Source organism: Lagopus muta, chromosome 1 (assembly GCF_023343835.1).
Source record: "Lagopus muta isolate bLagMut1 chromosome 1, bLagMut1 primary, whole genome shotgun sequence".
Lineage (NCBI taxonomy): Eukaryota > Metazoa > Chordata > Aves > Galliformes > Phasianidae > Lagopus > Lagopus muta.
In genome coordinates, this window is record NC_064433.1 from 169,569,200 (window position 1) to 169,596,349 (window position 27,150).

A 27,150-nucleotide genomic window follows, 5' to 3' on the forward strand; every position below is an offset into this window, starting at 1 on the left:
ATACAACCTGTGAGTGAGCCATAACAACAGAGCCCTTCTAAGATGTATGTTCACCAGTAAAATCTCAGAGTCATTGCCCACCGTTTACCATGGGATACAGCTAGGATACCATATCCCACTGGGATGTGGCTCACTGGGAAGCAGTGTATCAGGCTGTGATCGTATACCATGGGTGCTCGGCATACCTCGGAGCTCTGCCAGGTATTAACCCTATTCCAGTTCCCCAAACCACTCCTCAATACCAAACAGAATGAGAATTCCTTTGAAAGGCCTGCCAGTAATAAACAGCATAAATGTGTTAATCATGGCCCTTAAGAGTTCCGCTGAGCAAATCAAGCACGTATTCCCAACACAGCTCTTCAAGGCAGTCCTGTGTGGGAGTACAAAGGTGAGACTTCCCTGGCCCAGTGCCACATGTACTCCCCTCTGCATTCAGTGAATCCCTGATCTACAGGTCTGCTGCCCTGTTATCTCTGAGCCCTTCTGTGCAGTTCATCTGTTTGGCATGGCCACCTCTGTTTCTCTTGCTAGCTAAATAGGGGCTACTTTCCAACTTGCAGCCCCTCAGATCAGTTCTCATTCATTTTTCTTTCTATAGCCTGCATCAGTACTGACAACTCTCAATTTAATTAAAAAGAAATAAATCTTAAAATTACTGTAATTTTCCCATAAACTCGGAAGATATGGTACAGCTGTCTAGTCAGAATGTAAAGCATGGCTGTCTGAGTGATGAAGAATATTGTCTCAGATTTTACATTGGGTCTTTTTCCCCCCCCATTTGATTACTTTATTGTCATACACCCAAGAATTGCAAGAAAAGCAAAACTCAAATTTTATTCATGTGAATAACGTTCATGTATCAGTGCCTATTACTGATGTACTTATTCTATATTTTATTCTAAAAGCCTAGTTGTTTTATTCTTAAATATACTAGAACGTTCCAGGAAATACTAAGGGTGAGAACAAAGGCAGAAACCTGCGGTATAAACACTATGCTTCGTTTCCTTAAAGCTTCATCTTTAGTCAACAGAGTAAAAGTTAGGATACATCTCATCTCAAAATAGGTACCTAAAACAAATCTGATTTTTAAGTTCAATGAAATAAATCTCCTACTTGAAAGACAGTTTAAAGATGTAGTAGCATAAAAAAGGATGATGATAACGAGATAGAGACTTTTTTCTACCACTGTAAATGGAGACAGTAAGTCTATAGGGTATATCCAAGATTAACAGCCAGCTGAGATGTGACTGAAAGACTGAAAAGAGATTTTAATCTCATCCTGGTCTACTGCCTTACTTCAACCCCTTATTTTCTCTGCAAATACAGCAGATAAAGATCTTGTGAAGACAGAGGGAGACGAGAAAAGAGGGTTACGACAAAATATTTTTGTATGTGTCTTGGTGACTACATTTCAGGGACTTGAAAAGAAATTCTCAGGATAAAATTATTTTTATTTCAATTTTTTAAAGTGAGATCAGTCTTCTATTAAAATAAATTAAAAAAAAAAGTACCTCCTTAATCAGGTCACTGAAAAAATCCTATCCTACAAAGGACATGTTAAGCATCTAAGTAACTGTATAGATTCCTGTGAAAGAAGACCAATCTGTTGACATTTCTCTCCACCAGGAGAAAAGGAGTAAAGTTTGAAGACATAGAACTATATGTAACTAGGATTACATCTGTATTCTCTCTTGTATATTTTAAAGTGCAGCTCTAGCAAAGCAGAATTACACTTTGTATTTTTCAGGGTTAAGGTTAAGGGGCCTGGGAAAAAAACAGAAAATGGAAAAATAACAAGGGAATTATGAGACATGCTGGGGAGGATGATGTGTAGATATGCAAGCAACTCTATAGGGCATCAGGTCAAGTTTTAGCAAAGGGTGGAAGCAATTAGTTCAGTCCACAAATAACTGTGAGTTTGCTTATATAATTAATCTTGAATTCCTCTCTGAAATTCTCTCTTACCAGATAATATTTTCAGAGCATCTGAATGAGTCAGGAGTCAGTGTTTTTGGTGAAACTTCACATGCACCTGCAGTAACAGAGATTAGGAGAATGGTACCAAGAGTTCCAGTTCTGCAGTTAGGAGGTTATGCAGCAAGGCGTCAGTTCCACTTCATGAGGCACAGAGGGGACAAACCCAGCAGAGATGATTCAGTGACAGAACAAAAGCAGCATGAAAATGAAAGTCTACTGTATTGTACATGGACAATGAAGAGCACCACCTGCTTTGCAACGGGATGAACTATTCCCAGGTTTTACTTCTACTTTTACATTTTCTTTCCCAGATCTTGGTTGTATAATTTCTGGATAGTACTTTCAATTTCAACGTTTCCTTTGCTAGCAAAACTTTTTGGGATTATTATTTTTTTTTTCCTTGAGTTTTTTTGTTGTTGTTTTTCTTTGTTTTGTTTTGGTTTGTTTTTAATATGGACATGATGTAAGAAAAAGAACAAGAGGATCTCACTCTAAGCTTCCATGAATTATCACTGTTTCTTCTAATCCTATAAAACCAGTAACACCTAAATGGTTAGGTATTTAACAGCATCACCCATCTCCATCACAGCAGCTTCTGTTCCTCCTGCCATGAAGAGATGCAGAAGCACAAATTTATTTTTTATTTTTCTTGCTTGCTTGGAAGTAGCCCAAGTGATGAGGACAGTATTTTCATAACGTTCTGTAATAGCCACAGAAATCAACAGTACCCTTGGCAAAATTGTAGGCCTTACATTCAGTAACTGCAGCATGTGCCAAAGAGCACAGCATTAAAAAGTGCAAACACCTCCCAAACACCCAACTTTACAGAACACCTACATTTTACTTAGAGATATCAATATGCTCAGCCATAGCTTTTACAAACTAATGCAAACTTCCATTTGTGGCAGAAAAAAAAAAGCTCCAGTTAAATCTACTTCTTCATGCACTACTAATTTTTGCTCCAGGGATGTCTAATACTGTAATCACTCGGTTGTGCACAAAAGGACATCTAGGAACCAACACGGTTAAGTGGCCATCCATCTACATACATACAAACCTTAAATCTCTTCAGGACAGGTATGTGGCTGAGGAGGAACAGTCAAGAATGGAGGCAATATGAGACTGGACAGAATATCAGTACTGTAATCTATATTAGAAGCTCAGCTCTACATCTAGGGCTCCTGCAGTCACTGTTTCATGCAACACATCTCCATTTTGCTGCACGTGTAACCAAATCTTGCTAAAACTTACTTCATCTTCATAGGATCTTGTACCACTAAGATTTGCAGAAATGTTTGTGGTGTACCATAATACTGGAGGAGAGCAGCTCAGTTCAGCAAGACCGCTAGTTTCATCTCATGAAGGACTACTTAGTATCATAGAACCATAGAATTACCAAGGTTGGAAAAGACCCACAGAATCACCCAGTCCAACCCTCCACCCATCATCAATAGCTCTCACTAAACCATGTCCCTCAACACAAAGTCCAAATGTTCCTTGAACTCCTCCAGAGTTGGTGACTCCACCACCTCCCTGGGCAGCCTATTCCAGTGCCTACTTGATACACTAAGCAACCACATAATGGACAGGATTTAGGGCCTTCAAGATTCTTAATGTGTGATGTATTTCTAATGTTGAAAGTAGGAGGCAAAGAGTATTCTCAGATACACAGATGGGTCTGATTCCAGGACAACACAGAAAGACAATTTTCCTTTCAACATGAAACTGTCAGGAACATATTTCTGACTGAGCTCAGAAATATCTCAAATTGTGTAAGTATAAACAGAAGAAATATAGAAAAAGAAATCATAAAGAATGACATTTCACCCCAGTATTTCAAACTAAGCCTCCACTTCTCAGGTAAAGCGCATGCCTGTTGCAGCATACAATTTAAGTTACAGTGGAGATATGTGCATGTATATCTTAAGGCTCCAGCTGGAAAAGAAAGAACAGCAGAAAAAGACAAATTATTTAGAAATCCTCACATTGGATTCACTTCCCATTTTGATTACTGTAATTTTGTAGACTTCCTAAATCATTACCTGTTTTCCTGCAGGGCCACAGAAAGCGCTGCAATTTCACGTTGCTCAAGGGGTAATTCTTTCAATTACTTCAATTAATTTCATAACAGTCTTAAAACCCATTTTTTCCAAGTGGCCTCTGGATGTGTGGTGCATTCTTCTCAATCTTTCTTTATTTCTCTGTTAATATCCTTATTTCTGTTTGCTCTCTCTACAACTCTCCAAAATTAAAAGGTAAGATTTTTGTCATGTACAATTGCACCAACACTTAGGTCTTCCCTTTTTTTTCCTAATCTGTCTCATGACTTTCTTACTTCATGCTGCCTCATACCTGGTATTGGATTTCCACTTCATAATTTTACCTGCGATCACGGTTGTCAAAATTTAATTCTCTCTCAACTAAGCGTACCATGATTTCTTACGTTAGTATGTAAAACATAAATGCACTTCAGTATTTTTTTAATTTAATACCAGATATCTAATACAAATATTTCTGTAATAGGAAGAATTTTTAGCACTGTAATGTTCACACTATTAGAATGTTCACACTATTAGCCTATAAAGTAATATTTATTTAAGGTAAGAAAGTTTGTCTGCATCTACATCAAGTCCAGAATCCAAAGAAGACATACTTGATAACAATCCCTTTGTAAGTGAACATGAACTCAGTTTTTCACAACCATGTATTTTTTAAATCAGGTTTAAAAAAAAAAAAAAAAAAAAAAAAAAAGAGTTTCTGTGTATTTCTATTAAATCACAGAATTGCTTTTCATAACACGTTATTCATGATGTGTATTGCACGAACATGCAAACTCCCATAATTGCAATGAAAAATGCAGAAATAGGGCAATTAAGAGCATGGTGGATTCGGTGACAATTAAGCTGTCAATTTGGTGTTTTAAATATGTGCAATCAGGATTACTTTACAGCAGGTACTAACTTGGACATGCTAGACATACTAACGTATGCTTGAAATGAGCAGTAAATAAAGGTTATTAATGCATTGCACCATACTGTACACTCTGATACAAATCTTAAAGGCACAACTGTGTCTGACGAACAAGCTCCAGCAGATCTTGCGGTAGCAGCTTTAAGTCTCTGCCCTCCTCACAGCTGACCAACTCCTCCCTACATTACTAGCAGCCCTCAAGCAGAGTTAGTGGAGGACATTTCCTTGCCTTTACAACCCCATTCACATTTTACATGTTAAGCATCTTAGCATAAACTCTTCCAGAACTAACATATGCATTCCACTCTGCTGACTCTGCAAAAAGGCAGCTACCTCTGGCAGACAGAGAATTAATAATGTGTTAAGCCACCACACCTGTTTCTTCAGTAAATGACAGTCAAAATGTTTTTCTTTTTTAAATGTGGTCATTACTCCAGGAAACCTCCCACTGTTTTCAAGAAGGACTTGGGGGCAAACTTGTGACAAAGAGCATCAGCAAGCTTAGATAATTTTGATTAAAGGCAAAAGCATCAGCTTTTAACCAGAGAAGAGGCTAATTTAACCAAATACTGTCCAGATCCTTGCCTTTGCAAGGGTTCCTCTGCATTACTCATGTCTCAGTCAGTCTCCTGGAGCTCTCAGAAGAATAGAATTTTTTCTACTTCTTTTCCCTCAACAGAGGAAAAGAGAGAGCGACCCTACCCGTCAACAGTTTGCAAGTATTGGTATGATGCATTGGCACAGTGCACTGCAATCCAATTAAGCAATTGCAGCACATACAGGTACGTGGAACCTAGCTTTAGAATACTTCAAAATGTGGCAGTGGCAACAAAGAACTCGGCATGAACAGACATTACTACAACTCCAAACTACATTTGCAAATCAAGCAGAATTGCAGACTCCTATGGCTAGTGCCACACATCCTTAGTCCAGAATGACTTTACAATCATTACTGTGCCTTACAGTTAGCCTACTGAGTTTTACATACAGAGTCTGTAAAGACTCAAAGTCATCATGAATGTTCAAAATAGCTTTAGAACTCATCTTACCATATCACCTTATGTAGAGGTAGAGAAAGCTTACATTTTCCATGCAGAAATAATTTGACTGACTGCAACAGTGGTGTAATGTATTCTAATCTACTCCATTCATCAAAATCATCAAGCCATAAGGCAGTGAATTGCTACGTTATTTGGGAAATTAGATACACCTCATCACCGCTGCATGTGAAAATTTAAAGTTCAGGAATTCACTGTGCAGTATGAGATTATGTTAGATTTTAAAAATTGCACCACTAGGCACAAACATAAACAGGAAATCAGGCATGCACCTGCACGCACTGTCTCTAAACAGAGATGTCTTCAGAAAGAAATATCCAGAGGCAACATCTTGTTTCTTACGCAAAAGGGATAGTAAAATGTCAGAGTAAGTTGGCATCTTTACAGACACTGCGTGTCTGAACAAACATGCTACAGTTTCTTATTTTATTACAGCAACATCCCTACATTTTTTGTAGTACTACCAGAGACAGTAACATACATTCGCTAATAGAAAAGGAGGTCACATGAAAACAACTGTTTTCCTTGCTCACTGAATTCACATACATATCAAAAACATACTTTCATAAATCTAGGTAACACTGCTTCCTTTTGATTCATTTAACTTCTATCGTTGGACTGCAGTGACCCTCAGTTCTGTTGGGTTACTTTCAAAGCCTAATGCTGGCAGTCAAGATAAGTTGCCTTGCTTAGGAGACCTATCTTCCCAGCTTCGCTTAAAACTCTTTCCTGGGCTGAGGACAAAGAGTGTGGATTTCTGTCTGCATCCCCAGCATTGGAATGTCACTGACTCTGTATGGCAGATGAGGATCCTTGTTCTGGACACATATAGTTACTTACACACTATTATCAAAGCACGTTTCAATCGCAGAATCATAGAATGGCCTGGGTTGAAAAGAACCTCAATGATCATCCAGTTTCAACCTCCTGCATGCGTAGGGTCGCCAACTACTAGACCAGGCTGCCCAGAGCCACATCCAGCCTGGCCTTGAATGCCTCCAGGAGACAATGTAAGCATTCAGGAATTCACAAGACTTTTCTCTTAAAACAGAGAACATGCACTATTCCTTCCTCTTAAAAGAGGCAGCAAACACAGAAGAATCAAGTTCTGAACAATCCCACTCCTAGTTTTTCACTAGCTTTTACTTAATCAAACACTGAATCATTACCTGATGAACTCGCTTCAGCATTTTTTTATATTTTCAGGTCTCAAAGGGAAAATCCTGTTTCAGTGATCTATTCAATGCATGGGTACCACCTTCAACCTACTAAGCAAATATCTAATGCAAGGGATGACATTTAGTCATTGTGCTATGAATCTGTGGCTTGAACCTGGTCACATAAAAAAGTGTGAAGTATTAGGAATAAAATTCATTTTAAGAACTTCACCTCAGAGCCATCTTTTCTCTACTTAGAGTTAGAAAAAGGCTGGGAAAGGACAGGATTCTTTTTCAATTGTGCTATTCATTTGTACCAAAAACCTGGAAATACTAAATTTAAAAGTCATTGTTTACTTGACTTCAGAGCTATTCATTTCATTGCACTTCTTATACGTACATGTGCATAAGCACACATTATTAGGGTACTCTGTATAAACACCACTGCTTTGAAAAATGTAGCTAAATATTTTAAAAGATGTGTTTTCAGCATTTTGGTTTCATTTTCATAATCCTCAGTGCTCAACTCCCTATTCTCCCTAATCACTTGGTGTATTAAAGGATTGTATAGAATAGATAAAATTGTACTTGGGTCTCTAAGCATTTTATTTTATCTGAATCATCACTTCTTGGTATTTCACTCTACCAATGATTATCTCTCTTTCTCAACTGTTTAGATAAAAGGAATAGCCACTGAAAACAAAAGTAGCTTGTCAGACTTACAGTGAAGAAAAAGATAACACAATCTCAATTTTCATTTTTTTTTAAATTCCACCAGCTTTTTAAAAAACTATTCACAGTATCTACTGCATATGCTGCAGTAATTAACTTTACAGATAAACAAAGTGGAACCATATCCATACCTAGGCCCTAGAAACCTTGATAAACAAAATCTGACTTTTTATGAATAACATGTTTTTAAGCTGCAAATAAATGCACTGAAATGACTGTGTAAGCAGATTAGCTGGGAGTAACCTAGTAGACATACTGGATTACCTGTACAGTCCTCAGTCTTTATAAATAAATAGACAGCTCTAATATACTCTGAGATTCAGAGAACACCATGATAAAATAAAATGAAGGTGAAAAGAGTTGTGTAGCTAGGGAAAGACTAAAGAATTTTACAGAAGTCCTACCATGTTCATCTCTAATATACTCAGAGTACAAAACAGACAACACTGCATGTCCAATTTCAGCTTCATTTAATTTTTTTACTCTTTTTAAACAGAGAAATAAATTTAATATAAATGTCAATAATTGAAATAAATTTCAACTATTGGTCCCAATTCTCAAACTTTTTTGATGTGATTCATACTTAAATTTCTTCAAAACATAACTTTCATCAAATGAAGCTCTATGTGGGAGTTACAAAATTGGTTGCATAGAAGCATTTTTTTTCTCTTTCTAAATTTCACCAGAGACTGAGATATACCACAGCAACATGGAGGGAAAGGTTTCTCACTATGCGCCGTTTTTACGAAGAAGAAAAAAGTATTCTAGAACATTTCTACTAGATTAACTTTATACATTTTAGCCTTTTAAAAATATTTAATGACTTCAACTATAAATGATGTAAAACAGTGCTGCTTTAATCATTTTTAAATATTTTAAATATTTGTAATTGTCTAACAAAAAGTGGTGTATGAGGATCCTTAGTATACCTTCTCAACTGCAATGAAGATTCTTTTACATTCTTCCTTTGTCTCCTTCATAAAACAAATGTCTCAAGGACTGCTTGTACACAGATATTCAGGATCTGTATATTTTGCAGAACCCTTCATCTCAGGTGAATAACTCCTAGCATTTCCAAGCACTCTGTAGACTTAACCCATGAAGGATGCTGTGGTGTTGCAGTCCTCCTCCATCCTTGACGCATTCACAATAACTGCACCTTCCTTCCCCCACAGTGCCTGCAGGTTCCTCCTTATGATGCTGAACAAAGTCTGACACTCATATTATAAAAACATGTGAATCAGATGCCTTGCAGATTGTAAATAAACAATGCCAGCTACCATGGATATTTATTCTGAGGGCTTTTAGACCCTCTGCAGTTCCTTGGTTTTCTCTAGGCCAAACAGTTCTGTGAGCTTTCACCTGTAAAGATGCATCCTCACTGCTCACTCATGCGCGCAGATTATCAACAAAATCCTCATGAAAGCAATTAAAATCCTGTTAACAACGGTTAATTAAAAATTAATCTCTACTAATTTTTACAGTTTCCTAACCTACTTGAGCTATACTTCAACTACTTGGGAATGGCCTTGGGGATATTCCTGATTTGGACTACTAACAAATTCATTCTGTTCTGTTATTACAAGTATCCTAGTGGAGTAAGAAATTTCTGCTACTTTATATTAACAAAATATAAAAAGATTCAGTGTTCTAAATATTCTATGTTAACTAATGATTCAATCATATTACCTGCTACAGGAAGCTTTACTTGTCCTTGTTCTCCACAGAACACAAAGAACATACATTTTCCTCCAGCCACAGATAAGTTTTAACTGCTTTTAGGTTGTTTTCTGTTAATTTAACTGTCTAAACGGAAGAGCTCAGCTACTTGTTCTTTTTTTAATTTCCACTTTTCAAAGAATCTTAGGATGGTTTGAGTTAGAAGGGACCCTTAGATCATCTAGTTCCAACCCCCTGCCATAGGTAGGGGCACCTCCCACTAGATCAGGTTTTACAATAGTTTTAAACTAAAGTACAATTCACATAACTTGTTTCACCTGTGTTGTCTTTGCTTCAGTACTTGTCTTTTAATGGGTTTATTTTTGATAGTGTAACATTTCCTTTATTTAATCTGAGTAAAAATCACCTAAATCATGACCTAAATCACCTAAATTTCATCTTTACCTTCTACGTATGTTCTTTTGACACTCCAGAGTTTCTCACTGTGTAAGAATTTAACTGAAGGGTAGCATCTACATGGCCAAAAATGTAAAGCTGCATTAGCCTGGCAGTATAGTTGATTTGGAGAAAAGCCCATTTGAATGAACTGTTTATTTACAAATGTTCATATTTTTAAGAACTACACAATGTTGCAGCACAGAAAGTGGACATTTGGGAAGAGGAAAAGACCTCGGTCACTTAGTCATACCTTTGAAAAAGAAAAACGTGCCAGAAAATAGATTATGAATTGATGCAAGTTAAAGATCTGATGAGTTAATTCCTGAGAGGTGAAACAGCGTAAAACAGAAATCATTAAAGACACACATTTATAGACTGAGACTACAGAGCTGTGACGTTAGTTTTTCACTATGCCCATAGCCAAGAGCACTGACTGATCCTAAAACCAGATTAGAAATTACCATTAATCTGTTAGTAGGCAAGATAACAAATACTGTTATGCTAGCTAGGATATTCTTGAAAAGAGTAAGGTCACATTGATATGAATGTAATCAGATACTTATTTTAAATAAAATCATACGCATTTGTGAAGGAAAAGTACTGAAGAGAATATAATTTATATCAGGTTGATCAAGTGCTTCCAGTATTTAAAAAAAAGATGGCTCCAACTGTAGATACTCCATAATTAAACACAACTAAGTAGCTTCTCTTTTTATGGCATTTTTATCCAAATTCAGATGACACTTTAAAAATTGTTTCAAAATAATATTTTAACAACATGCACCTACTAATAAAATTGACAATTTGTCTTTTTCATCTTTAAATGTCTAAGTTTTATTCTAGTAAATTACTGTAAATGACAACATGAACACCACAGGACAGAAATTCAACAAATCTATCAGATCTTCTCTTAGACTGATATGAATCACTCTTGCTTAATCAGATTAATTAAAAAAGGATCCCAAAATTGCAATTAGATTTAGAAGCATATATTTTGGACATCTGTGTTAAAACAAATGAATTCCATTTTTTTAATATACCCTGAATTTTGAAAGCAAGATTTGATGGTGCATTGGGGAGAATCATTTTTATTTATAATGTAATAAATGGTTAACTTACTAAAATATACTGTATCTTTAAATATAAAGACCTTTCATAAAGAAAACTAAACAGAACAAAACAATACCTACAAAGTTGCTCAGGGAAGCTCACTACAAATTCCTTCCAAACTTGGCAAAATCCTATTAAATAGAAGACAAGTCTACAGAGCAAAATTAAGATATGTGTATAAGTACATGCTAGTGCTAACTTGACCTATTTAACATCCAAGCATTAGCAATGATGTGACAGTAATATGGGTTTTAGTAATGCTTGTTATTTAGTACATATATCGAGAACATCTTGAGAGATTTTCCTTGGAGTAACATATGCCAGAATTCATACTGTGGCTTCTGGTATTCCTGTAACATATTCAGCTAGTTTGAAATAAAATGAATGTGCTAGCAAATACAATTAATCACGGCTTCGTTCTTTCTATGTATCCTATTCAATACCATTTAGTATGCAGCCCTGTATTTCATAATGGAGTTGAACAACAATGCCGGAAGGGGAATTCTCAGAAAGACTGTATTTATGGAGGGGAAAAGAACTGATTTTTTATCTTAATGAGAATAATACAAGGAATACTAAGTTACACAATAAGTACTTAAAGGATTTCAAAAGCCCACAGAGTTACTTTAAACAAACAAAAAAAAAAGTCTGCCAATGCACATCACTTTGCATTAACCACTCACTCCAAGTATTTCATTTTATTCTTAACTCCAAGCTTGCATTTATCAGCTTCTTGATGATCTCTTATCGGTACTACAGTGAAGAGGAAGGTTGGGCCTGAGAGCTATAGTTTTGTGAGCAATGAGTGCTGGAAGTTGATCTAAAAAGTATTCTGCAGAAAATATGCCCTGGTCATCTTCTCTCCAAATAATTCTTTTTTTCACAAAAACTAGTTTTCCTGTGCAGGAGAAAAGGTACATATAGCTTAAAACCGACCGCAGCCTTGAAACAGTACACTCTGTTTTCAAGTGTAGTAAGATGGCTGGATAACAATATCTGTAAGCAAAGGTCAGGGTAAAGATCTGTTTATACAAAGCTAAGCCCAGAAAGTGGAGCGCTTGCTTTTCTTCAGGTAGAAAGCCAGTTCAGGCACGTCAAGAATTCAAAGTTCAAGACATAACAGTGAACCATGCTACTTACCAAAGCAACTTCAGCCTAATATGAGGAAAAAAAAAAACAACTAAAAACAACCAAACAGGAGTGAAGCAGGAAAATACACCATCAGAAATTATACTTGCTACAGTAATTTGACTAGCTGTCTCAAAGGAGTGTTGGTTGTCTATAAAACATTTAGGTTACAGGCCATCAGTTGAAGTCAGCACAGTTAAGGAAATGTGAAGTAATTGTGCATGGGGTATTTTAGCAATTGAATACCAGCAGAAAGTCATCATTCTTGGTGCCACGTGTCTGTATGCACATACATAAGCTAGCAGTGTGATTAAGAGGAAATCTTATTCTCTTCAACTTGATCTATTCAAGTTTAGCAGTGCTCTCATCATCCAGGTCACTCACTGGATAAACTCCATCACTTAGTAGATGGGGAATCCTTTTGTAAATGAAATTAAAAAAGAAAGCTGGGTAGACTTGTTCTACTTTCATTTATGTAAGTATGGCAATATTTCCCTTGATTATACAGAATAACCCTGATCTTGCTAAGCACAACAGAATAAACATCATTCTAAAAAGTACTATATCTACATTTATCTACAATATTATCTTGAAAAAGTTGACACAATGTGGTTTCAAACATCATAAATAAAATCCAGCAAACAAAAGTTTTTAACTGTTAAATGCAAAATGTTTTAAAATTAACAAGACAGCTAAAAAAACAACCTTAAAAACTAAACTAAAAATCTGTAAGTGCTGATTACTTTTAGATATATATATATATATATATTTTTTTTTTCTAAAAACTTCCTTGGGGTGAAAAATGTTAGGATAACATTGAGATTAACAAGATACACTTTGCAAGAATGTGTGTGGGTGGGAGTGGGAGAAGACTGTATGTTGAAATACTAAGTAAATAGAGACTACATGAAAAAAACATAACAGCCCCACAGATTTCAAGAGCTGCACAATTTAGCTTTCGCTTAATCTCCTTCATATTCAAAACTCGTCAATTATGTGCTTTAAAGGTTCTCCTATGGTGTAATGACAGCACTTCTTAATTATTTTCAGGATGTTGAAGAGGAACAGATGAGAAATAAGGATCATTTCTTAAATATGTGATTTGGAAGAACAGCACTGATAGGAATGTCATATAAGTAATATATTATCTTTCTAATTTATCCTCACTGAGCTCCAGGTGAGCTTTGCTGCTGACTCTAGTTGCATACAAAATCAGTAATGGTTGACAGTTTCTATAAATTCTTGATTCATAGATTTCAGAGCCAAAAGCATCTATCATCATTTAGACTGTATTCCGTATTAAAAAACATAAAATCACATCCAGCAATTTAGTGTTGCATGTAGCTTCAGATATTTTTGCCTGACTGTTTTTCAATAAAGTACTTTTTCTTAAAAACATCAGAACAGTTCACCTCTTGGATTAAATTTCTGCTAAGTTGATTCACTTTTAAAAACTATATTTCCATCTCTAATCCAAGTTGCTAGGCATTCAGCGTCCAAACTCTGACCTTTTTATGCCATTTCCTACCACAGGTAAAATATAGAAATCAGGCATTCAAAAACTGCCAGATCAAAGAAACCTCAGACTCCTTGTTTAGCAAAATGACCATTATTTTCAAGTTTCACAAAACAAGGAAATTACGCTTCCCAGCTTTTGTGAAAGTTCATGAGATCTATGTCTAAACAAAACATTTAAACTGTCCATATTGTCATTTTATGATACTCACGGTTAGTTAAATGTTGAATATGAATTTTGTCATGTGTTGCTGTCAAGTGACTTGAGAAAGTCACTATTACCTCTCTGCAATTACCTTCAGAATGAAATATTTGATCCTACCATAGCTTCACTCTGAAGCCATGAAACAGGAGGACAAAACAAAAACAAAACTTCATACACCGAACTGAGTTGCAAGTATTTCCAGTTAAGTAACTGGAAATACTTGCAACTCAGTTCGGTGTATGAAGAAGAACTAACCAACATGGACGGCATCCTATAAAAACTTCACAAGTCAACATGAATACTATGAAGAAAACTTACAAAAGTAATTCAAGAGTACTCAAAGGGTATAAGAACATGGGATTTAACAAAGGTATTTATAGATGTCTTAGCTCATAGTTTTGCATCACTATGTATCTATTCCATGCAAAAAAAAACAACAACATAGAATTGTTGGAGGAAATAATACCACAGAAGCTATTTTTGACCAAAATGATACATTGTCTATCAACATGACAATAAAGAAGCAAACATTTGTGTAGTCAAATCAAGATACAGATCTATTTCCAAAAGTATATCCTAGCTTGAAATGAAGATTTGTCCCAAAGAGCTAACATCTTGCACACATTCATATTAAAAATGTGAGTGAAATTCACAGAAAACCTAGGTTTATTCTCTTTAAGTTGTGGAAACCAAGGGAAAACTAGAATGAAATTATAAGAGATCTACAATGAATAGATTAATCACACATAAAAGCAAATGCTGAATTAGTTGTGTTTTCCCTACAGGCAGCTTCAAAATCTGAAATCCACACATTATTCCCCATATGACTTAGGACAGATTCATGAACATTGTGCTACTTATTTGAATGTAGCTCAGTTATGATCTTTCCATGGATCTGAAGCAGCATATCGAAAACAAGCACAAGACTGGGCATCTTAAAACAACACACAGGGCTTAGCTGTGCTACGACTACAACATCTGTAGGACATGCTATTAGATGATCTTATGCATGTTTTTAAGTGTGGGAAAAAATGAGAACTGTATGAAACATATCAGCTCATGGGCTAGCTGATATACTCCAAGAATTACCATGTCTCACTTGTAGGTCCCGTCAGCCACTGCAGACCATAGCTCTATTTTGATACCTACTGCTAATTCCAGATACTCTGAAGGGTAAGGGATGCAGATCCTTTAGAATATATTCAGGATGGTCAAGTGCAACTCTTTATTTTTTGTTATTTTTTTTCCCCTTGGACATTTTCATTGGTGGTGAAATAATTCTGAAAACATTGTTTAGCTTTGCCTCATTCCCACCTGCCACTGAGTGCAAACAACAGAACCCTCTGAATGAGTACATGCTCTATCTGAATAGCTCTCAATGATTCTTGGTACAAACAGGCTGTGGCAGCAAGCAGAATACAGAAGAAGGTCAGAGGGAAGAAAAAAACTACAAAAAAATGTCAGACTGGATCAAGACAGAGGGCAGAGAGGTGAAAACTTAATTAGACAATTCTCCACACGCAGGCATAAATGGAAATGAAATGAGACAAAGAAAACAGCGAGCTTGGCTTTCACACGAGGGAAGATAACCAGCAAAAAGAGATGTTTCCACTGTGCTGGATGGAGCAAACAACTGAGAGGAGTTGAGCATCAGCCCAAACCAAACCTGGTTTGATTGAGCTTGGAAAGGAAACCTGAGCTGCACTGAATGGTGAACCATTTCACACAAAATGACACAGCTTCAATTACAGAGATTCACCTTGCATTTCCTATTGCCTAAAGGTTAGAGCAGCCGTGTATGAAATTCCTGTTTAAGTCCCTCAGGCAATAGAGGGAACTAAGTGGAGGTCCTCAGTACCAGCAATACATACAGTAAGAAGTAATTTATTAAATGAAAGCAGGACACTAGCAGTGTTGTGTCCTTTTGTACGTTTAGTGTTGGGCCCAGAACAGTCAGCTTGGTTGAAAAATGTCCCCTTCACCAACAAACCTATCAGTCTTGTCAGTGCTGAAAGCTATTTCATACTCACGTGATTTATGTAATTTTGAGGTTACGTGAAAAGAGAAACATGGAGAAAACTGGATTCAGAGCAATTGCTCTTGTGCCACATCTAAATCTAATCACACTCTGAAGCCACCCAGAGAGATTTAAACAGGCTTGAACAGTGGGCCCAGGAGAACTTCATGAGGTTCAACAAACCCAAGTGCAGGGTCTTGCACCTGGGTCACAGCAACTCCCAGTATTGATACAAGCTAGAGGATGTAAGGATAGACCCCAGTCCTGCCAAAAAGTAGTGGATGGCAAGCTGACGTGAGCCAGCAGCGTCCCCACGCAGCCCAGAAAGCCAACCATATCCTGGACTGCATCAAAAGAAGCATGGTCAGCAGGGAGACAGAAGTGATCCTGCCCTTCTACAAGGGCAGGTAAGACCTTTGCACAGGTAAGACCTCACCTGGAGTACCATGTCCAGATCAGAGTCTGCAGGAGAGACATGAACATGCTGGAGTGCATCCAGAGGAAGGCCACAAAAATGATCCAAGGAATGGAATATGTTCCCTATAAGGACAGGCTGAGAGAACTGGGGCTGTTCAGCCTGGGGAAGAGAAAGCTCTGGGGAGACCTCAGAGCCTCCTTTTACTATCTTAAGAGGGTGGAGAGGGGGGCTGTAAGAAAGAAGGAGACAGACTCTTCAGCAGGGTCTATTGTGACAGGACAACAGAAAAAGAATTTAAACTAAAAGAGAAAAGATTCAGATTGGATATAAGAAAACAGTTTTCTACAATAAAGTTGGTGAGATGCTTGCACATGTTGCCCAGAGAGGTGGTGGATGCCCCATCCCTGGAGACACCCAAGGTCAGGCTGGATGGAACTCTGAGCACCTGATCAAGCTGTAGGTCTCCCTGTTCATTGCAGGGGAATTGGACTAAATGACCTTTAAAGGTCCCTTCCAAATCAAAGAATTCTATGCTTCTAATAAGATGTTCCATGTTGTCACTGGGTGTGGAGGGAACCTAAATTATTATGGCTATAAATTCAGCACTTTACAGATCTACACAATCTGAGCATGAATCCAGAACACAATACACTCAATGTGCTCACTGGAAAAGCTCTGTCATTTTGATATTAAGCGTAAAATATTGTATTATCTATTCCTGAAGAACTCTGAGACCATTTCACTCTTCAGTTTACGAAGCATCTATCAGAAAAAGAGAGTAGCTAATGATTAGTTTTCTCTTCATTGGAATCTTATACTTCCATCTACAAAATTATCTATTCTCTGGAGGCATATGTCCTCTTCTGCAGAGTCAGCCTAAATGCCAGTACTGAGATTACACAGTGTAGATAGTGAAGGAATTCAGCAGAGCCCATATAATTCTTAATATATAGAGTATGCCAGTGATTTATTTTTTCTTAGTTAATTACTGAGCCTAACTAAGGCTCTCAAGCTCAAAAGCTCTGCCTGAGGATGGGATATTGGAATAAGAAATCCAGTAGATTATGGTCTGTCTCTGAATAAAAAATTTTTAGGCACAAAATAGTTTTAGGAGCAGTGAGTAGTAGCCTGCTGTTAGTTATGAGAATCTCATTTTCTATAACCTGCTATTAAAGATCACAGTAGTAAGAGGAAAAAAAAAGTTTTACTGACTTTACTAATGCAGGATCAAACCACAAACCTCTAGGCACAAGGAGCCTCACTGGAGGCACTAGATTTTGAATCAGGTTTCAAATGTTTCTTCAAAGTTATCCTTAACAATGCCCTCTCTAATTATTATGTTCCACCCTAACAACAAAGCTTTAAAGAGGCAGCAAGGTGTGTGGTAACAGCATTCCTACAGTCTTGAGGAAAATGCACATTATATAGCAGTGACAGAAGTGCGATGCCAGTACTTCAAGTAAAAGTTACTGAGATTGGAATCCTGGCAAACATTCAGGGAAATGCTGTATCAAGTTGAATGCATTAATGTTTTACTAATGATTTGAACTTAAACAAGCTGAACTCCTTCTTCAGAAAGCGGGGAAAAAAAATTTCTGTGTTTTCAAAGATCTTCTTAAGGACCTACTGCTAAACGAAATTCTTTCTACTCTTAAAGCCAAAAACTAATTAGTTAAATCTGTAAAAGAAAGATTAACTAAAGGAAAAAAAAAAAAGCCACAATATACTAACATAAGAAAATCTTATCTAGGCCAAACCCAAACAAAAACCAACACAAGTGAAATTAACTCATTAATTTACTCTAGCAAGATTTTCCCTCTGTTTTTATTATTCCTGGAGTTTAACCTCCTCTTCTTAAATTTGTCAATGGCAATTAGAAAGAACAGGTAATATAATTGCAGGGTAAATGTGAACAACATTCAAACAGTTTGAGTTAATGAAATACAATGAATGTCTTCCTTTTTTTCAGAATGTACATAAACAGGTTGGTGAGGTAAGAGCGTTTCATATATTTTGAGATTCAGCAAGGCAAAAAGAACACACAAATTCTCTGCTCTGATTCCTAGCAGACTCATAACCTGCACAGTCTTTTATGTGTTCTATTTGCAAGGTCAGAGGAGATATCTCTGACCCTACTGTATTTCTAAACAGTAAGAGGATTCTTCTAACTTCCACAGAAAAACTTTGAAGAAAGTTCACTGCCTTAAACTAGCTACTCTGTGCCATTGAGGTAATACTAAACGAGCATATCTGAGCTCATTGTTCTTCATCCCACCTGTACAGTACCGGAAAAGCTACATATACAGATTGGATCCCTCTTGTTGAAGAAGGCTTTTAATCCCTCAGCATTCAGTGATTATGAAATCAATGGAAGTTTCAGTTTCAGCAGATTTCCAATGCCTGCAAGCATGGCGGAGGTTTGGCAGATGTATTTTAATTACACAAATGTAACACAAATGTATGTACGCATAATGTAACACAAATGTATGTACGCATAATGTAACACAAATAAGCTGTTGATTAAACATCCTGAGCAGGCTATAAAATCCACCATAGTCATATTGCTAAAGAGTGTTTCTTATAATAGCAGGAATGCCTTGAGTTAAGATGCACAAATTGCATTTTGAACTTTAACAATGTATGTCTCCATTAGATTTTCTCAATTGTTAGTTTGCTCTAATTCCTAGTGTGTCTCCTTAGGTTAAGACTCCCTAATTTTTCTGGGTGAAAAACTGCTTGAAACCTACACCTGGATTTTCTTTCAGAAGTGTTTATCCCCCTCATATAAATAGCAATTAAACTTTTAAAGAAATTAAGAAACTTCTCAGGCATATTTCATCTACTGATGGAATTAATCTTTAAGGAAGCTCTGCTGACTCTACAATGTTAACTAGGAAGTGAAGTGACACAATTTAACTCATCCTGAAGGTTCTTTAGAATCTCCCAGTGAAAAAGGCTGTAAAATCAAACAAGCTCAGTTCCCATGAGCAAGGCTCATCAAGAGCAGCCAGCAACCATTCCGTCATTTCATTCTTGAAAACTGATGAAATCTAAAAAAAATTACATCTACTGTCCTTCCCTTACTCATCCAGATGGGTAACATCATCATAACAGGAAATTAGGTTTGTTAAACGGGACTTTCCCCTAATTTACCTGTGTTGGCTGTGATCTCTAGAAAACAACAACAACAACAACAAAAACCCAATAAGCAGACTACAAATGCTGGCATTTTAAAGTATTGAAAAATTTAGATTAGCATCAGTTGAAGAGTTCAGCTCTCTTTACTACTATTTTAGGATCAGACTTCCAGAGACCTCTGTCAGTCTGTGTGTCACCACACTATGCCCGTGTTCCTCCACAAAGTTCTGACAGATGCTCACAGACAGAGTGTTTGTTGAATCAAGCAATTTATTGGCATCTGTGCACAAGTTGGATCTCCCACAGGTAATGGACTCTCTTAAAGATTTTTGATGATGACTACTTGGATACTAACAATTCTCACTATCACAAGCCACCATACGACATCATCTTCAGTTGCATGGGGTCAGGCTCCCTAAAACATAGTCTACATGTAGAGAAAGTGTTCAGGAGAAATTCCCACTACATGTTGAGCAGTGTCTTCTATATGTCCAGTATGCTCAGCCTTGTGGCACCCAGGGGTTGTCAGGGATGGGAAGGTTCTTCACTTCTGAGACTAGTCCTCAGAACCCTGGATCCTGGATATCAGGGAGGAAGTCCAGAAAAAGGAAGATTTTCTCTTGGTGGAAGAGGCTTGGGTTAGAAATCATTTGGGAAATGACTGGCTGGGTAGATGAAGGGAAAGTAGCAGATACTGTCTACCTGGATTTCAGCAAGGTTTTCAACACTGTCTCCCAGAACACAGGCAAGCCAGAAAATGTGGGTTAGAAGAGTAGACAGTGAGGTAGAAATAAGAACTGGCTGAATGGCAGGGCTCAGAGTGTTTTGATCAGTGACACTGAGCCTAGTTGGAAGCCTGTAGTTAGTGTTATCCCTAGGAGTCTGCACTGTAGTGCCATGACACTACATCTTCTATAACCTCTCTGACAAGCCACTCCCAACTGCTTGTCATCACGGTACTGTCACCACAACCACATCACAGCACACCTTCACTCTCATCTGTCTACTCCATGATTGGCTAATGTCAAAACTTAATGAAAAATGCAGTTACTTTTTATTTAGGATCCCAATAAAATGTACTAAATTTTTAACATAGAACATCTTTTTATGAATTTGTATGTATTACTAACTCTTAAATAAAAACAAAAAATAAAGAAAAATAAAATAAAAATGATTCCCCAGACCTCTTCAATCCATCCCAATCAAAAATATTTGCAGCCAACAACCAGTATTATTTCACAGGCTCATTATAGCTAACTTTAGGAATTAGTGTCTTTCAGCAGGTTCTCATGTCACTAGCAATCACTGTTATTTGTGAGAGTTCTCATTTCTTTCACTGAAGCCTAATGTCTGCTTAATCCATTTAATTCTCACATTTTGACTTGATTTTACTGCTCATTGCTGTGCTGCTTTTGTAGCTAGCAGAGCCTTATTATATATCATAATAATATAAAAGCTAAATTATGGATTGTTCTTGGGTAAAAAGCCTGCTAAGTACTTACAATGCTAATCTCAAGCATCACCTCCCCTGCCTCTCACCTGAGCAGGCCAAATGAAATCAATGGCATTATTCAGGAAGCAGGATTCAGTTCCAAGAGCAAAGCTCATCAATTTTCTCACCAATATCTTGTTCATTAAAAGTACGATTATTCGGAAAGAGATCTCAGCTGAAAATTATTAAAAATGTCTATTGACAGCTGATGGTATGGAGGGATTTCCCTTCTACCCAAACAATCCAGGAGCTGGGATATTCATTCTACATGGAAGACAAGACTTTTAGGCATGATTCAAAGAGAACTGGAACCAAAAATACTGCCTGCTCAAAACTCCAATCTAAGCCAACAGCAACCTACATGTTATTTCAGAATGCACTGCTCCTAATCAGCACAATCTAGGAATTTATTCTGTGGAGAACAGCAGTTATAGAAAAAAAATAAATAAATAAGATACACAGGGCAAAAAGAGGAGAGAGATACACAAAAATGAGACAGAACACACTGGCCCTACACTTGAAGCTTTCTCTAAGCAGTACTCAGAAGGAAACAGGAATATCTGGGTCCAAGCTACATACCAAAAACTATTTAAGAAATCATACACACGAGGGAGAAGGAGATCAGAACACAAGTAAGGGGCATGGTGTTAGGTCTCACTATGGGAGGGTGGGTTCAAAACTCCTGAAATTAAGTAAATGCATCTGAGCCTTCCACACATTTGCACAAAGTGCCCTAACTTCTGTACAAACGCAATTCACATCATAAATGCCTCTCTTAATGCAGAGCAGCACCTCAGCTCAGCATTTTGACTTTGTTCACTTTGTTCAGCTTTTGTTAAAACTGATCAATAATGCAGAATGGGGAGCAGAGGAAAATTTTGCTTTTGGCAAAAACCACCATGCATTTGAATCCAAATAATTAAAAACAGACAAAAATATAGAACTATCCCTCCCTCGCAAAAAAAAAAAAAAAAAAATTGTTTTAGCTGTACTTCTACATTTCCAATGTAATTATCTCTACACAAAACACACAAATACCTTTATATATTTTAACGGACCCACTTAAATATTGTTTTTGCTCTGCAGCCACATTTATAATCACCTCAGTGAATTAATCTTTAATTTACAGATAGGTGAGGACTTCTTTCTATGTTTGTTTGCTGTTGTTGCTTTTTTAAAAACGTATCGTCAAGCTGTTATTTAAACCTCCAGCTAACATTTACAGTAAGAAGTGTGACATGAAAAACTGTTTGGGCACCAACCTCAGGTATATCAAAACAGTAGCAGCAGTAAATCTGGCAACAGATCAGAACCCAATACAGTACTTGGCAAATGATTTAACATACCACCAACATAATACGTTCCCATTTTTAAGCCAAAGATAAATGTAGTTGATATTTTCTGCCAAGATGAATGTGACCAAATGTCACATGTGAGGTCAAACAAGGATGCAGCAAGTAATTCCCAGTGAAATTTACCAGTCTGCTTCTTTCAGAACTGTCAGATATTAAGTCTGAAATGTCTGTTTGAACGCTGTTATTACAAATCATCCTGGAAAGTATATTAGTGTTATGGCTTTGAAAAAAAATCTGACAACTGTTTAATTTCTATAATCATACTCAGAAGCATCATATTGTTTTCTCTCATATGAATAACACATACCAGAATGGTGAAATTCTTTAAAATATGCCCTTTTTACTTAGTAAAGCACAGGACAACAGATGAATTTCTTTTTTCTTTTTTTTTTTTTTTTTTTAAACAAAAAATGGAAGCTTTCTCTAAGCAGTAGAGCAATACTTCTTTAATTAACAGTGTTTTTTCATGGCAAAAGCCTATGTAGTTTTCCCAGACAGTGATTTAAGGACTAACTTAAGGGAATTGTTTTTGAAAGATTCTTGCTTAAACAGAGGTTTAACCAAATGTTAGTACGAGAAAATGCAGTTCTGTGTTAAGGCATTTGGGAATCTACAATGAAAAGTTTAAATGAAATTTAGTTAATGATGTAAACCACCAATTTCAATGAGCCTTGGCTTTGCAATGTTTTGGCTCAAAGAAAAGCTGCTCCACAGAGACTGAAAAAAAAAAAAAAAAATCCTGTTTCTTTCCTTCCCAAGTGATCCTCACATTCCTAAACCAGGCAAGAGGCTCTTTCATTACCTCCCCTTTGAAACCAGGCTACCCTTGAGGCACTGTACTGCAAGATGCCACTTAACAGTCCTAAGGAAACAGCTTGGAGGACTCCACTGATCATTGAGAAAAAGGAGTTAGGTAAGGGGGGGGTCAGATTACACTTCAAATTAAGACTGAATTGAAAACAAGTTTTCCCCTTGTTACTGTTGTGTTGTTTTTAAATGCTGTGGTCCCAAATCAGAGTCTTCTCAATTCTTTCCTCAAAGCAGGAAATTTTAATGTAACTGACTCCGTAATGCAAAATACTGTCTGTAAGGCACCAGCTTCTTGCAACAAAAAATAGTGAGGCTCATAACAAGAGTTCTTCCCTTGGGTGCTGTGGTCTTATTTCACAGTGCCTCAACCTTCAGAAAACAGACAGGATAGGAAGTGGAACAACAAGTCAGACTACTGTGATGAGAGCACTAGCTAAGCAAGAGCAGGTCATATATTTCAAAGAATCACAGAATTGTAGGGAATTTAAAAAATAGAATTAAAATAATATTCTATATATTATATATAAAATATACATATTCTCTCTATATATATAACATTCTATATTAGAATTTAAAAAATATTCTGGTGTGGATCACTATTTAGAATAGATGAGCAATTATTCATTGAAGAATAGACCTCACAAGGTCTGAACTAGAACAACTCAGAGTTATCTACAACACCTACACCTTACACATCACGCCTATGCCAACACCTTCCTTTTAGGAAGGATTTTCTCTTATTTCGGGAAGAAGAAAATGGGGACTACAATGCTGTAATAGTCCTTTACAGAGAAGCATTGCTTTGCAGCTAGCATTCATGCTGCTCTAGTACTGCTACCCCAGTCTCAATACTCATTACTAGCTAGCTGCCCTTGGGTAAGGGAATATATCTGCCTCTGGCAATATCATATCTGGAATGTCAAAGTCTGGGTTGTTGGGTCTGAGCTACGATTTGAGTTTAGTGCAAGCCTGAGGATACATTGTTTTATTCCACAGCATCAACAGAATCTGGACAAAAATTGCCTTAAACCCCTTCAACTAATTTCACATTCTTAGAAACATAACACATATAGTGCACAACTTCAGATTCAACAAATACATCCAAGAGTTTGATAATCATTCTAGATTTTCATTTCTTACTTCCCCACCAGAAAATATTCTATTTCTCCTGTTGATTGGTAGCATTGATTCCTTTATTAATCACCGAATTAAGAATTTTGTAATTTAAACATCAGGATTCACCATTGCCATATGCTTGCATTTGCTAAGAGCTTTTTTCCACTTCATAAATGCACTGTGGAAATCACTTCTCAGTAAAGCAGTTCAACAAAGGTTATTTTGCAACTCTTGTGAAAAATAGAAATATCCAAACTTTTTTCAAAGTTTTGCTAAAATGAACTCAACACTTCAGTATCAGCTGGTCTCCATATGGTCATTTTAAGACCTAAATTTGACACAGAGCAGAAAGTAAATTGTTGATATGATGTGATATATTTATACAGTCAATTCTTTCAAAACGTGGCACAGCTAACTCTGCAGCAGCCAACACACTACACTGTCTTCTTGTCCTAAGTAGAACAGAAATGGAAGGGGTCATCCACCTTATAGATCATTTTGAGGATAATTCCCCAAACATGAAGAATTAGAACTTCTATCTTAAAAAATATCAGTGCTGATACCTGCTGGACTACATTCAATTTATCTCACTTTCTAATTACCCTTATGAAAGAAGTCACTTAAGGCCAGAAGGCACTACAACCATACATATGTAGGTAATTGATGCTGATGATAAGAATCTCACAGAGCTTCAAACCTCAACAAGTACTTTTTGACAAAAGGTCTGACTTCAGTTTGAATAACACAGGCTCTCACTTGTAAACAACAGTCCAAACGGCCTTCTCTGCTTTATTCTTTAATAGCCTTCCTTTCTCTTCATTTTGAGCCTGTTTTTGCTGTCTTCAGTTGCACTTGAATAGTTGCCATTTGACAGTCATAATTTTTGAGCTATTCTCCATTTGTCTGAATTGCAATTTTGTCCCTTGGCCAATAGGTAGACAAGTTCCCTCCAGCACCCCATTTCATGTTTTCAGATCCTAACTAGTGATTTGTTCCTCAGTTTGACACTCACTTCAGAGCTGGCAGAGCAAAGACTTGGCTCTTTTGTCCTCTCCTACTCACCTATTCTGCTGTTGCTTGTCACAATAGCCGCTCACATTTAAAAAGATGAACAATTCCAGATTCACAGCAGAATTCAAAGTGGAGAAGTCTGATGACTCCTTCTACTTGCCACGCCTCCATGCAATTACCTGAAGTAACAGTCTAGAGTCTCAGTCAGACTGTGATTTAAAGGCAATTGACAAGTTTTCGCATTTGTTCTCTTTTGTTACTGTGCATTGAGTGGGGTGGATCAACTATCAAATGGTGGAGCTACAGAAAGACTAGTCTTATTTGCATTCACAGACCATGAATAAATATTCCAAGACACATAAAACAATATTTCAGAGGTGCTAGAGGACTGTAGGAAAATCAACTTTATAACTCTTTAAACTTAATTTAATACTTTAAAGTATTTGAAGAAAGCCGGGATCGGTATTCTAGCTTCCTGCTGCTAAGGCACTAAGGGATTGGAAGACATAAAATAGCTGGGACACAAGATTACTTATGGAACATGGAACATTATTTATGGAATGATTCACTTACTTTGTTTACAGTGTCAGGTCCTGCGTGGTAGCAATCACAAACTTGTTACTACTGCAAAATTCCCAATACAGAAGATAGAAATCTGAAGCGTGCTTTTAAACTGCAGATGTTGGTAGTCTGTGCTCAATCTTTCACTCAGATCTTATGCACAGTTTCTTTGATCTAGCTTAAAATCAAACACTCTGTAACAATAATCTTGGTACCACTGAAAATTTGCCACAATCTATCTGAGCTGCAAACATACCTCCTTTGGTGTCTTTCTGAACATAGCTGAAATACTGCTAGATAAATTATTAGATCTTTCACCTCTGTGACAAGTTCTGAAGACATCACTGCTAAAAAAGAGTTATTTCAATTACACAAAAATGTTTTGATCACAACTTCATCAACTTTTAAACACATTTTTACTATCTTCAGTCAAGGAAAAATTCAAAAGTACTCTGAAATACAACACAACTCATCTTGCACTGAGTCAACAAACAGGAAAGTAAGGACCATCTTACCATCTTGCTAAGTAGCCTGCAAAAATGATAATGTCACAAATTCCAAAGACTCTTAAAAAATCAGCAAATACCTTCTTACTATGATGATGCTTCATATCATGGAAAAAATACAATTGTTACAATTGACAATCTGTTACAACTTGCAAGTGGCAGATGTGTCCAATAAGAGAAAAACTGTTGTCTAGAGCTAGAATATACTAAGTGCAATTTGCTTTAAACACATATTTGCCAAGATAAAACGTTAAAATACCATGAAAAGAATGTTGGATTCCCAAGGATCAACTCAAATTTAGAATGGATGTTAGACAGTCCACTGAGAGAGCTAATTTTCCCCAGTTTTACTTACTTCTTTCACATGAAATCTTGAAACATTTCAAGACTGAGTGTTTAACTACTAACAGAACTTGAAAATAACGAACAGTATCACCACATAGTGACACTTGCCACAAGAAAGTGAGGTTACTACAAAGCAAATACATCACACTATGTCAAATTATCATTATTTAGCTTTCAAGTTTTCTAACTATTCAGTAAAAATAAAATATTTAAGTAAAATGAGCCAAATATTACAAACTCTTATCTCGCTACTTAATCTCTGAGGTAGCAAAGATTTGAAATCACATTTTCAAAAGTCTCTGGAGGCACTGTCTTTTTCTGTAGTTGTCCAGCACAATGAACAGGAGAACATGATTTAATAAACCTACTCCCAGCAATGGCAGATGGTGATAAACTCTTCAATCTGTGACA

General features: G+C 36.7%; 1 protein-coding gene across 1 annotated transcript in view; it reads right to left on the reverse strand.

Moving 5' to 3' along the window:
• FREM2 (FRAS1 related extracellular matrix 2) overlaps positions 1–27,150 on the reverse strand; it is a 129,721-nt gene that overhangs the window by 90,756 nt on the left and 11,815 nt on the right. The window lies entirely within an intron of this gene.